At 39.1% G+C, this 14,596-nt stretch overlaps 1 non-coding gene across 1 annotated transcript; it reads right to left on the bottom strand.

Moving 5' to 3' along the window:
- Positions 1-264: 264 nt before the first annotated feature.
- On the bottom strand, positions 265-372 carry LOC148547965 (small nucleolar RNA R71). The gene has a single exon (XR_015898879.1). It is a non-coding gene; the product is annotated as a small nucleolar RNA R71 (small nucleolar RNA).
- Between the last annotated feature and the right edge of the window lie 14,224 nt (positions 373-14,596).

Below are 14,596 nucleotides of genomic sequence, written 5' to 3'. Positions count from 1 at the left end.
GTTTCTCTGATGCAACAGAACTGCAAGTTGCATGGACTTCTATCAGAAGATCCTTTTCAGTTCTTAACTGAATTCTTGTAAATCTGTGATACTGTTAAGACCAATGGGGTTGATCCTGAGGTCTACAGGCTTATGCTTTTCCCGTTTGCTGTAAGAAACAGAGCTAGAGTATGGTTGGACTCTCAACCTAAGGACAGCCTGAACTCTTGGGATATGCTGGTCACGGCTTTCTTAGCCAAGTTCTTTCCTCCTCAAAAGCTTAGTAAGCTTAGAGTGGATGTTCAAACTTTCAGACAAAAGGAAGGTGAATCCCTCTATGAAGCTTGGGAGAGATACAAGGAACTGACTAAAAGGTGTCCTTCTGACATGCTTTCAGAATGGACCATCCTGGATATATTCTATGATGGTCTATCTGAATTATCTAAAATTTCATTGGACCATTCTGCAGGTGGATCCATTCACCTAAAGAAAACACCTGCAGAAGCTCAAGAACTCATTGACATGGTTGCAAATAACCAGTTCATGTACATTTCTGAAAGGAATCCTGTGAATAATGGGACGCCTATGAGGAAGGGAGTTCTTGAAATTGATACTCTGAATGCCATATTGGCTCAGAATAAAATATTGACTCAGCAAGTCAATATGATCTCTCAGAGTCTGAATGGATTGAAGGAATCGTCCAACAGTACTAAAGAGGCATCTTCTGAAGAAGAAGCTTATGATCCTGAGAACCCTGCAATAGCAGAGGTGAATTACATGGGTGAACCCTATGGAAACACCTATAATTTCTCATGGAGAAATCATCCAAATTTCTCATGGAAGGATCAACAAAAGCCTTAACAAGGCTTTAATAATGGTGGAAGAAACAGGTTTAGCAATAGCAAGCCTTTTCCATCATCCACTCAGCAACAGACAGAGAATTCTGAGCAGAATCCATCTAGCTTAGCAAATATAGTCTCTGATCTATCTAAGGCCACTCTAAGTTTCATGAATGAAACAAGGTCCTCCATTAGAAATTTGGAGGCACAAGTGGGCCAACTGAGCAAAAGAGTCACTGAAACTCCTCCTAGTACTCTTCCAAGCAATACAGAAGAGAATCCAAAGAGAGAGTGCAAGGCCATTGATATAACCAAAATGGCCGAACTTACAAGGGAGGGAGAGGACGTGAATCCCAGTGAAGAAGACCTACTGGGATGTCCAGTGATCAACAAGGAGTTCCCCTTTGAGGATCCAAAGGAATCTGAGACTCAAATAGAAACCATAGAGATTCCATTGAACCTCCTTTTACCCTTCATGAGCTTTAATGAGTATTCTTCCTCTGAAGAGGATGAGGATGTTACTGAAGAGCAAGTTGCCAGGTACCTTGGTGCAATCATGAAGCTGAATGCCAAATTATTTGGTAATGAGACTTGGGAAGATGAACCTCCCTTGCTCATCAATGAACTAAGTGATCTGGATCAACTGACATTGCCTCAGAAGAAACAGGATCCTGAAAAGTTCTTAATACATTGTACCATAGGCACCATGACCTTTGAGAAGGCTCTATGTGACCTTGGGTCAGGAATAAACCTCATGCCACTCTCTGTAATGGAGAAACTAGGAATCCTTGAGGTACAAGCTGCCAATTTCTCATTAGAGATGGCAGAAAAATCCATGAAAATGGCTTATGGACAAGTGGAGGATGTGTTAGTAAAGGTTGAAGATCTTTACATCCCTGCTGATTTCATAATCCTAGACACTGGGAAGGATGAGGATGAATCCATCATCCTTGGAAGACCCTTCCTAGCCACAGCAAGAGCTGTGATTGATGTGGACAGAGGAGAGTTGGTCCTTTAACTGAATGAGGACAACCTTGTGTTTAAAACTCAAGGATCTCCTTCTGTAACCATGGAGAGGAAGCATGAAAAGCTTCTCTCACTGTAGAGTCAACCAAAGCCCCCACAGTCAAACTCTAAGTTTGGTGTTGGGAGGCCACAACCAAACTCTAAGTTTGGTGTTGAACCCCCACATTCAAACTCTAAGTTTGGTGTTGGGAGGTTCCAACCTTGCTCTGATTATCTGTGAGGCTCCATGAGAGCTCACTGTCAAGCTATTGACATTAAAGAAGCGCTTGTTGGGAGGCAACCCAATGTTATTTAATTATATCTATTTTATTTTCTCTTTGTTATTTTGTGTTTTATTAGGTTAATGATCATGTGGAGTCACAAAAACTACTGAAAAATAAAAAACAAAATGAAAAATAGCATTAAAAATAGCACACCCTGGAGGAGAGCAGTCTGGCGTTTAAACGCCAGAAACAAGCATCTGTCTGGCGTTTAACGCCAGAAACAAGCACCAAGCTGGCGTTTAACGCCAGAACCAAGCATCTACCTGGCGTTAAACACCAGAAACAAGCAACAATTGGGCGTTTAACGCCAGAAACAGGCAGCAGTCTGGCATTAAACGCCAGGATTGCATGTATAGGGCGTTTTACACGTCTGAAAGGTGCAGGGATGAAAAATCCTTGACACCTCAGGATCTGTGGACCCCACAGGATCACCACAGTCCACAGATCCCCACCTACCTTTCTTCTCTTCACACCTTTTCATAACACTCTTCCCCAAATACCCCTCACCAATCAACTCAATCACTCTTCCCCATCACCTCTTCACCACTCACATCCATCCTCTCTTCCCCAAAACCCCACCTACCTTCTAATTCAAAATATTTTCCCTTCCAAACCCAACCCTAATGGCCAAAACTTAACCCCCCCACTCCTAAATAAACCCCTCATTCTTTCTTCATTTTCACACAACACAACCCTCTCTTCTTCCCCTTGGCCGAATACATCTTCTTCCCTCATCTCCTCCATTTTCTTCTTCTTCTACTACTTTCTTTCTTCTTTTGCTCGGGGACGAGCAAACATTTTAAGTTTGGTGTGGTAAAAGCATAGCTTTTTATTTTTCTATAACCATTTATGGCACCTAAGACCAGAGAAACCTCTAGAAAGAGGAAAGGGAAGGCAATTGCTTCCACCTCTGAGTCATGGGAGATAGAGAGATTCATCTCAAAGGTCCATCAAGACCACTTCTATGAAGTTGTGGCCAAGAAGAAAGTGATCCCTGAGGTTCCTTTCAAACTCAAAAAGAATGAGTATCCGGAGATCCGACTTGAGATCCAAAGAAGAGGTTGGGAAGTTCTCACCAACCCCATTCAACAAGTCGGGATCCTAAGGGTTCAAGAGTTCTATGCAAACGCATGGATCACTAGGAACCATGATCAAAGTGTGAACCCGAATCCAAAGCATTGGCTTACCATGGTTCAGGGGAAATACTTAGATTTCAGTCCAGAAAATGTAAGGCTGGCGTTCACCTTGCCAATGATGGAAGAGAACGCACGCTCCTACACAAGAAGGGTCAACTTTGATCAAAGGTTGGACCAAGTCCTCATAGACATATGTGAGGAAGGAGCTCAATGGAAAATTGACTCAAGAGGCAAGCCGGTTCAACTAAGAAGGCATGACCTCAAACCAGTGGCTAAGGGATGGCTAGAGTTCATTCAACGCTCAATCATTCCTACTAGTAACTGGTCGGAAGTTACTATAGACCGGGCTATCATGATCCATAGTATCATGATTAGAGAAGAGGTGGAAGTTCATGAGATTATACCTCAAGAACTCTACAAGGTGGCTGACAAGTTCTCCACTTGGGCAAGGTTAGCCTTTCCTCACCTCATTTGCCACCTCTGTAATTCGGCTGGAATTGACATAGAGGGAGACATCCTCATTGAAGAGGACAAGCCCATCACTAAGAAAAGGATGGATCAAATAAGAGATCATGGACCTCAACATGAGCATGAGGAAATTCCTCAACATGAAATCCCTGAGATGCCTCAGGGGATGCACTTTCCTCCACAGAATTATTGGGAGCAAATCAACACTTTCCTAGGAGAATTAAGTTCCAATATGGGACAACTAAGGGTGGAGCACCAAGAGCACTCCATCATCCTCTATGAAATTAGAGAAGATCAAAGAGCTATGAGGGAGGAGCAAGAAAGACAAGGAAGAGACATAGAGGAGCTCAAGAGTACCATTGGTTCTTCAAGAAGAGGAAGACGCCACCCTCACTAAGGTGGACTCATTCCTTAACCTCCTTGTCTATTTATTTTCTGTTTTTTGGTTTTTGAGCTTTATGTTTATTTATGTTTGTGCCTTTACTACATGATCATTAGTGTCTAAGTGTCTATGCCTTAAAGTTATGAATATGAATCCATCACCTCTCTTGAATGAAAAATTTTTTAATTACAAAAGAACAAGAAATACATGGTTTCGAATTCATCCTTGAAACTAGTTTAATTATTTTGATGTAGTGATAATACTTTTTGTTTTCTGAATGAATGCTTGAACAGTGCATATGTTTTTTGAAGTTGATGTTTATGAATGTTAAATATGTTGGCTCTTGAAGAATAAGGAAAAAGGAGACATGTTATTTGATAATCTAAAAAATCATAAAAATGATTCTTGAAGCAAGAAAAAGCAGTGAATACAAAAGCTTGTAGAAAAAATAAAATAAAATAAAATAGCGAAAAAAAATATAAAGAAAAAAAGAGAGAAAGCAAGCAGAAAAAGCCAAAAGCTCTTTAAACCAAAAGGCAAGAGCAAAAAGCCAATAGCCCTTAAAACCAAAAGGCAAGGATAATAAAAAGGATCCAACGCTTTGAGCATCAGAGGATAGGAGGGCCTAAAGAAATAAAATCCTGGCCTAAGCGGCTAAACCAAGCTGTCCCTAACCATGTGCTTGTGGCGTGAAGGTATCAAGTGAAAACTTGAGACTGAGCGGTTAAAGTCAAGGTCCAAAGCAAAAACAGAGTGTGCTTAAGAACCCTGGACACCTCTAATTGGGGACTTTAGCAAAGCTGAGTCACAATCTGAAAAGGTTCACCCAGTTATGTGTCTGTGGCATTTATGTATCCGGTGGTAATACTGAAAAACAAAGTGCTTAGGGCCACGGCCAAGACTCATAAAGTAGTTGTGTTCAAGAATCAACATACTGAACTAGGAGAATCAATAGCACTATCTGAATTCTAAGTTCCTATAGATGCCAATCATTCTGAACTTCAATGGATAAAGTGAGATGCCAAAACTATTCAAGAGGCAAAAAGCTACAAGTCCCGCTTATCTGATTGGAGCTAAGTTTCATTGATATTTTGGAATTTATAGTATATTCTCTTCTTTTTATCCTATTTGATTTTCAGTTGCTTGGGGACAAGCAACAATTTAAGTTTGGTGTTGTGATGAGCGGATAATTTATACGCTTTTTTGCATTGTTTTTACATAGTTTTCAGTATAATTTTGTTAGTTTTTAGTATATTTTTATTAGTTTTTAATTAAAATTCACAATTCTGGACTTTACTATGAGTTTATGTGTTTTTCTGTGATTTCAGGTATTTTCTGGTTGAAATTGAGGGACTTGAGCAAAAATCAGATTCAGAGGTTGAAGAAAGAATGCAGATGCTGCTGGATTCTGACCTCCCTACACTCAAAGTGGATTTTCTGGAGCTACAGAACTCCAAATGGCACGCTCTCAATTGCGTTGGAAAGTAGACATCCAGAGATTTCCAGCAATATATAATAGTTTATACTTTGCCCGAGTTTAGATGATGCAAACTGGCGTTCAATGCCAGTTCCATGCTGCATTCTGGAGTTAAACGCCAGAAACAGGATGCAAAGTGGAGTTAAACGCCAGAAACAGGTTACAAACTGGCGTTCAACTCCAAGAGAAGCCTCTACATGTGTAAAGCTCAATGCTCAACCCAAGCACACACCAAGTGGGCCCCAGAAGTGGATTTCTGCATCATTTACTTATCTCTGTAAACCCTAGTAACTAGTTTAGTATAAATAGAACTTTTTACTATTGTCTTTACATCTTTGGATCACCTTTTGTTCATCTTGGGATTATCTCTTGATCCTCTGATCACGTTTGGGGGCTGACCATTCGGTCATGCCTGAACCTTCATCACTTATGTATTTTCAATGGTAGAGTTTCTACACACCATAGATTAAGGTGTGGAGCTCTGCTGTTCCTCATGAATTAATACAAAGTACTATTGTTTTTCTATTCAATTCAAACTTATTCCACTTCTATGATATTCATTCGCACCCAAGAACATGATGAATGTGACGATTTTGTGACGCTCATCATCATTCTCACTTACGAACGCGTGCCTGACAAATACTTTCGTTCTACATGCAAACAAGCTAGAATGAGTATCTCTTAGATATCTAATACAGGCGACCGAGTCCGAGATATTAGAATCTTCGTGGTATAAGTTAGAACCCATGGATGGCCATTCTTGAGATCCGGAAAGTCTAAACCTTGTCTGTGGTATTCCGAGTAGGATCTGGAAAGGGATAGTTGTGACGAGCTTCAAACTCGTGAGTGCTGGGCATAGTGACAGACGCAAAAGGATCAATGGATCCTATTCCAGTATGATCGAGAACCGACAGATGATTAGCCATGTAGTGATAGCGTATTGGACCATTTTCACAGAGAGGATGGGATGTAGCCATTGACAACGGTGATGCCCTACATAAAGCTTGCCATGGAAAGGAGTAGGAATGGTTGGATGAAGACAGCAGGAAAGCAGAGGTTTAGAGGAACAAAAGTATCTCTATACGCTTATCTGAAATTCTCACCAATGAATTACATAAGTATCTCTATCCTAGTTTATGTTTTATTTAGATTTTAATTATTAAATATCCATAACCAATTGAACTCGCCTGACTGAGATTTACAAGGTGACCATAGCTTGCTTCAAGCCGACAATCTCTGTGGGATCGACCCTTACTCACGTAAGGTTTATTACTTGGAGGACCCAGTGCACTTGCTGGTTAGTTGTATCGAAATTGTGAAAGAGAACCAAGATTATGAACGTGCGTATAAAGTTTTCAGCACCGTTACCAAGGAATGAATAATCACGATTTCGTGCACCAATAGTACTGAACCACAAGCTTGATTATACATCTCGTAGATGGCTAATCCACAACTTCGTTGGGTACTTGGAGACATCAATGCATCCGAGGTACGGGGCAATTAGGGCCTTTGTGGTATAGGCTAGAATCAAGAAGCAGCATTCTCTGATCCGGAAGATTTGACCTTGTCAGTGGCATTTTGAGTAGGATCACCAAAGGAATGAACTGCAAGAGCTTCACCCCCGTTCAGATTGGATGACCGCTGACTCGGCGTTTGATATGAAACAGAGGAGATTAATGACCGCTGACCCGACGTTAATCATTTACATCCTGCCATGGAATGAATCAGCATAAGTTAGAGTAGATGGTGAGAAAAGTTGATCCAGAAGGAAGAAGCATCTCGGAAGCTTCAACCGTTCTCATACCATTGATTTCACACCTATCTAGTAACGTTTTATTTATTCATTCTATTTATGCGTTTTTCACAACAACTATCACCCTTTTCTATTCGCCTAACTAAGATCTACAAGGTAGGCATTGCTTGGTCAAACCAACAATTCTCGTGGGATCAACCCTCACTCACCTGAGGTATTACTTGGTCTATCTGTATTGCGGAGTTAGTTTTGCGTGGCAAGTTTTTGGTTGCCAGGGATTGTTTGAGTTTGATAAACTATTGGATTATCTGGTTACTTAGATTAGGCACTTTTTACTGTTTTGCAAGGTTCTAAAAACTGGACGGGACTGGTCAGTTCAACTGGGTTAACCGGGAACCGGTCACTTGGCTGGTCCGATTGACCTTCAGAACCGTTCTCCAAAAAACTGGTGAAAAATCGGTTGAACCGATGGTTAATCAGTGAACCGGCCAAATCGGCCGGGTTTTTCATGGCACCAGTTTTTTACTTTCAGGCTGAAATGGCATCGTTTTGATGTGTAGAAAAAAAAAAGGAAAAATGAAAACTATTACTAAACGTCTGAACCCAGTAACCCACCCCCAACCCCTTTTGTTCAGTCCCTTACCTCACCACACTTCACTCTAATTTCCTCTTCCAATCTTCCTCCAACTCTAACGAAGAGTAGCCGCCACCCAGCCACCATCACTGCTATCCACTCCTCAGCGTCGGTCAACGGTGCTTCTCCCCTGCTCCTGCTGCTCCTCATCATTTCTGGCTATCACCTCTTCTCTACTTCCCATCAGTCTTTCTGTTGCTGCCTCTTTGCTCCGCACCGTATCTGGTCGTTGTTACAAACGTTGCTTCTCATTACCGTCGTCGCCTTTCAAAGATCTGCTTGGAGCTATTGGCGTCGTAGTCTCTGTCGTTGTAGTCATCGTTGTCTTCGAGCCCTCTATGTCCTTCTCTTTCTGTCCGAGTTGAATTTTCTTTCCCCCTCACCGTCACTTCCCTTCCTCCCTTATTGCCGGTCTACTACTTCAATTTATGATGTTGCTGTCTTCTGAAATGATGGTTTATTTGAATGATTCTATTGAATTTTTTTTGCTGAGTTAATTTTATTGATGAAATTCTGAGTTCAGGTTGATGGTTGATTTTATCAGTAGTTGTTAGTTTTGTTAATTTTGTGTTTTGAGTTGGGGGTAGTTGGTGATGTAATTATGAATTTAATTTGGATGCTGAGTATGAATTTTTTGTTTATTTTTTTTTGTTTTTGGATTTTCTAACTTTGAATGCTGAGTTCTCTGTGTTTGGATTCGAGTTTTTATTGTTGAATACTTTATTAGAAGTTTTTGTTAAAATGTTTTGTGATTCTGAATTCTTTGTTGCTAGTGGTTTGGGTTTCTCTATAAGTTTGTTATTCTGAATTTTTTTTGTCATTTTTGAATATGATCTTTTAGGTTCTGGCCTCCAAAAGCAAGAAGTGTGTATTGTTGCCAAAGATGTGATTAGAGGTAAAAGAATTGCTCTGAGATGATGAACCTGGATAGAAGAATTATGTAGCACCAGTTTATTGTTGTGTAAAATGTCAGAGAGAGTAAAAGAGAATTTGAGAATGAGAAAGAAATTGATTTAATTATGATCTGTAGGTCACTTTACATTGAAATGTACAAATATTTATAATAAGTTGCTTTAGTTTCTATAATATCTATATGTATATTAAATTTTAATAATTTTATTATATATTTGATTAAAACGGTTCAATCCCAGTTGAACCATTGAACTGGTTACTTGACCAGCTCAATGACCGGTTCGATTCTCGCAACCTTGCTATTTTGTTTGTGTCTTTTATTTCTTTTCAAAAAATTTTCAAAACTTTTTCTTTTCTTTACTAATCTTTATCTTTTGTGAGAGTCTTTTGTTCTTATTTTTGTTAAAAGTTTCGAACTTTATTGTTTTCTTTTTCCAAAAAATTTTCAAAAAATAGTGTCTTTTGTTTGAGTCTAGTGTCAGTTCTCAAGTTTGGTGTCCCTTGTATGTTCTATCTTTTCTTTAAATTTTCGAATTGATCTCTAGTGTTCTACTTGGTATTCAAGTTGTTCTTGTTTCTTTTCTTTGTTTGATCTTAAAATTTTTAAGTTTGGTGTCTTTTGGTATTTTTCTTTTAAATTTTTGAAAAATTAGTGTCTTTGATCTAAAAATTTTAAGTTTGGTGTCTTTTGGTTGTTTTTATCTTTCTTCATTAATTCGAGAAAATAAAAAAATATCTTTCCTATCTTTCTTTAATCTTTGAAAATCCTACTTTCTTTTCTTATCTTGATTTAAAAAAATTTTTAAGTTTGGTGTTTCCTTGTTAGTAAAGTTTAAAACTTGAATTTCAAATCACATCTTTTCAAAACTTTTTCAAATCTTTTTCTTATCTTTTCTTATCTTTCTTAAAAACTTCAAAAATCTTATCTTATCTTAGTTTAATTTGAAATTTCAAAATCAAATCTTTTCAAATTTTAAGATATTTTTCAAATCTTTTTAATTGAAATCTTTCCTATCTTACTTTCTTTCAAATTTTAAAATTTCAAAACTTACCTATCTTATCTTCTTTCTACTTTTAAATTTTAAAATCTCAACTTTCTTTTAAAAAAAATTAAATTTCAAAATCAAATCTTTTATTTTCAAAATCTTTCCTATCTTACTTTCTTTTTATTCTCTTTTCTCTTTCTTCTTTTTCAAAATCTCTTAACTACTTTCTCTCTCTTCTTTTTCGAAAATTCCCTCTCCTTTTCCCTCTTTATTTCAAAAATATCTTCCCTTATCTCTCTATTAATTTTCAAAAACTATCCTTATTAAGGGACATCTTCTTTTCTTTTCTTCTTGATCCATCTCTCTCTAACAAAGGACCTCTATACTCTGACATAGAGAATCCTTTTCTTCTTCTCTTCTTGTATTCTTTCTTCTTGTTTATGAGTAGGAACAGAGATAAAAAATCTCTCTTTGATCCTGATCCTGAACCTGAGAGGACCTTAAAGAAGTGTTTACAACAAGCTAAAGCACAACACTCTGAAGGAAACCTCACAGAACTTTTTGAACAAGAAGCTAAAAGTACAAACATGGCAGCCAATCCAAATGATAGAGGAGATGCAAGGAAGGTTCTGGGTGACGTCACTGCACCCACTTCTGACTTCTATGGAAGAAGTATCTCTATACCTGCCATTATAACAAATGACTTTGAGCTTAAGCCTCAGTTAGTCTCTCTAATGCAATAGAATTGCAAATTCCATGGACTTCCACTGGAAGATCCACATCAATTTCTATATGATATCTTGCAAATCTGTGACACTGTTAAGACCAATGGAGTGGATCTTGAGGTCTACAGACTTATGCTTTTCCCTTTTACTGATAGAGACAGAGCTAGGATATGGTTGGACTCTCAACCCAAAAAAAGCCTAGACTCTTGGGAAAAGTTGGTCAATGCTTTCTTGGCCAAGTTCTTTCCATCTCAAAAGATGAGCAAGCTCAGGATGGAAGTTCAAACCTTCAGACAAAAAGAGGATGAACCCCTCAACAAAGCTTGGAAAAGATACAAGCAACTGATCAGGAGATGTCCAAGATGTCCTTGGACCATTCTGCTGGTGGATCACTCCACTTGAAGAAAATGCCTGTAGAGGCACAGGAACTCATTGAAATAGTTGCTAACAACCAATTCATGTACACTTCTGAGAGAAACCCAGAGAATAATGGGGTAGCTCAGAAGAAAGGAGTCTTGGAGGTTGACACTCTGAATGCCATATTGGCTCAGAACAAGCTCTTGATGCAACAAGTCAATATGATCTCTCAGCATTTGACTGGAACACAAGCTGCAGCTGGCAGCACACAAGAAGCCTCATATGATGGAGATGCTTATGATCCAGATCACCCCTTGATGGAAGAGGTGAATTACATGGGAGAACTCTGTGGAAACACCTACAATCCTTCATGGAGGAATTATCCTAACTTCTCATGGAAGGACCAACAGAAGCCTCAGCAAGGCTTTAATAATAATCAAGGTGGAAGAAATCAGAATAGGTTTAATAATAAACCTTTCCCATCTTCTCAGGAACATATGGAGACTTTTAGGCAAAGCCTTTTTGACTTAGCCACTATAGTCTCCAATCCATGTAAGACTACTCATAGTTTTATTACTAAAATAAGATCCTCCATTAGAAATTTAGAGGTACAAGTTGGTCAACTGAGTAAGAGGATCCCTGAGACTCCTCCTAGTACTCTCCCAAGAAACAGTGAAGTAAACCCAAGAGAAGAGTGCAAGGCCATCACTGCAGAAGTGGAGGCCGAATCTGAAGGGGATGCCTTAGCGTTGAACGCTAGTAAGGAAGTCCTTACTGGCTGTTCAACGCCCAAAGATGCACCATCACTGGCATTGAATGCCAGTAAGGAAGTCCTTAGTGGGCGTTCAACGCCCAAGGAGGAGCCATTCCTGGCGTTGAATTCCAGTAAGGGAGTCCTTGCTGGGCGTTCAACGCCCAAAGTGGCATAAAAGCTGGCGTTGAACACTAGTAATTGGGCAGCAGGGAGTTCAACACCCACTGAAAGCTTCCCTATTGAAGAACTGAAAGTAGCTAAGGCTCATGGAGAGACTATAGAAGTTCCATTAAGTGCCTTGTTGCAAATTATGAATTATAAAGATCACTCTTCCTCTAATGAGGAAGAGAAAACTAGGGAAGAGCAAGTTTTTCGGTACCTAGGAATTCTAATAAAGCTGAATGCCAAATTATTTTGCATAGAGACATTGGAGGAAGAACCTCCAGTGGTCACCAAGGAACTCACTGCCATGGCTCAGCAGAAACTACCCCAGAAGCTGCCAGATCCCAGACGCTTCCTAATTCCTTGCACCATAGGCACTATTACCTTTGAGAAGGCTCTGTGTGACTGATGAGCGGATAATTTATACGCTTTTTGGCATGATTTTTACATAATTTTTAGTATGATTTAGTTAGTTTTTAGTATACTTTTATTAGTTTTTAAATAAAAATTACATTTCTGGACTTTAATATGAGTTTGTGTATTTTTCTGTGATTTCAGGTATTTTCTGGCTGAAATTGAGGGACTTGAGCAAAAATCAGATTCAGAGGTTGAAGAAGGACTGCAGATGCTGTTGGATTCTGACCTCCCTGCACTCAAAGTGGATTTTCTGGAGCTACAGAACTCCAAATGGTGCGCTCTCAATTGCGTTGGAAAGTAGACATCCAGGGCTTTCCAGAAATATATAATAGTCCATACTTTGCTCGAGTTTAGTTGACGCAAACTGGCGTTCAACGCCAGTTCCATGTTGCATTCTGGAGTTAAACGCCAGAAACAGGTTGCAAAGTGGAGTTAAACGCCAGAAACAGGTTACAAACTGGCGTTCAACTCCAAGAGAAGCCTCTACACGTGTAAATCTCAATGCTCAGCCCAAGCACACACCAAGTGGGCCCCAGAAGTAGATTTCAGCATCATTTACTTATCTCTGTAAACCCTAGTAACTAGTTTAGCATAAATAGGACTTTTTACTATAGTATTAGACATCTTGGGATGTTTAGTTCTTAGATCATGGGGGCTGGCCTCTCAGTCATGCCTGAACCTTGTTCTTATGTATTTTCAACGGTAGAGTTTCTACACACCATAGATTAAGGTGTGGAGCTCTGCTGTTCCTCATGAATTAATGCAAAGTACTATTGTTTTTCTATTCAATTCAAGCTTATTCCTATTCTAAGATATTCATTTGCACCCAAGAACATGATGAATGTGATGATTATGTGACGCTCATCATCATTCTCACTTACGAACGCGTGCCTAACAAATACTTCCGTTCTACATGCAAACAAGCTAGAATGAATATCTCTTAGATATCTAATATAGGGGACCGAGTCCGAGATATTAGAGTCTTCGTGGTATAAGTTAGAACCCATGGACAGCCATTCCTAAGATCTAGAAAGTCTAAACCTTGTCTGTGGTATTTCAAGTAGGATCTGGGAAGGGATGGCTGTGACGAGCTTCAAACTCGCGAGTGCTGGGGGTAGTGACAGACGCAAAAGGATAGTAAATCCTATTCCAGTATGATCGAGAACCGAAAGATGATTAGCCATGCAGTGACAGCGCATTGGACCATTTTCACAGAGAGGATGGGATGTAGCAATTGACAACGGTGATGCCCTACATACAGCTTGCCATGGAAGGGAGTAGGAACGATTGGATGAAGACAGCAGGAAAGCAGAGGTTCAGGAGGAACGAAAGCATCTCTATACGCTTATCTGAAATTCTCACCAATGAATTACATAAGTATCTCTATCTTAGTTTATATTTTATTTATGTTTTTAATTACCAATTCACTATAACCATTTGAATCTGCCTGACTGAGATTTACAAGGTGACCATAGCCTGCTTCAAGCCGACAATCTCCGTGGGATCGACCCTTACTCACGTAAGGTTTATTACTTGGACGACCCAGTGCACTTGCTGGTTAGTTGTGCGAAGTTATGACAAAGTGTGATTCACGTTTGAGAGCACCAAGTCTTTGGCGCCATTGTAGAGGATCGCAATTTGACATACCAAGTTTTTGGCGCCGTTGCCGGGGATTGTTCAAGTTTGGACAACTGACGGTCCATCTTGTTGCTCAGATTAGGTAATTTTCTTCTTGTTTCAACTTTTATTTTGTTTTCAAAAAGTTTTCAAAATTTTTTCAAAATTTTTTTCGTTGTTTTCGTCTTTCTAAAAATAAATTTTTGAAAGTCCAAAAAAAATTATAAAATCATAAAATCAAAAATATTTTTGTGTTTCTTGTTTGAGTCTAGAGTCAATTTTTAAGTTTGGTGTCAATTGCATGTTTATCTCTTTCTTGCATTTTTCGAAAACTCATGCATGTGTTCTTCATGATCTTCAAGTTGTTCCAAATTCCAATTTACATGAAAGAAGCATCTCAATACCTGCCATTGGAGCAAACAATTTTGAGCTAAAACCTCAATTAGTTTCTCTGATGCAACAGAACTGCAAGTTTCATGGACTTCCATCAGAAGATCCTTTTCAGTTCTTAACTGAATTCTTGCAGATCTGTGATACTGTTAAGACAAATGGGGTTGATCCTGAGGTCTACAGGCTTATGCTTTTCCCGTTTGCTGTAAGAGACAGAGCTAGAATATAGTTGGACTCTCAACCTAAAGATAGCCTGAACTCTTGGGATAAGCTGGTCACGGCTTTCTTAGCCAAGTTTTTTCCTCCTCAAAAGCTTAGT

This window comes from Arachis ipaensis, chromosome B8 (assembly GCF_059453495.1).
Source record: "Arachis ipaensis isolate K30076 ecotype BB chromosome B8, ASM5945349v1, whole genome shotgun sequence".
NCBI classification, from domain to species: domain Eukaryota; kingdom Viridiplantae; phylum Streptophyta; class Magnoliopsida; order Fabales; family Fabaceae; genus Arachis; species Arachis ipaensis.
This window is presented reverse-complemented; position numbering and strand designations above follow the sequence as displayed.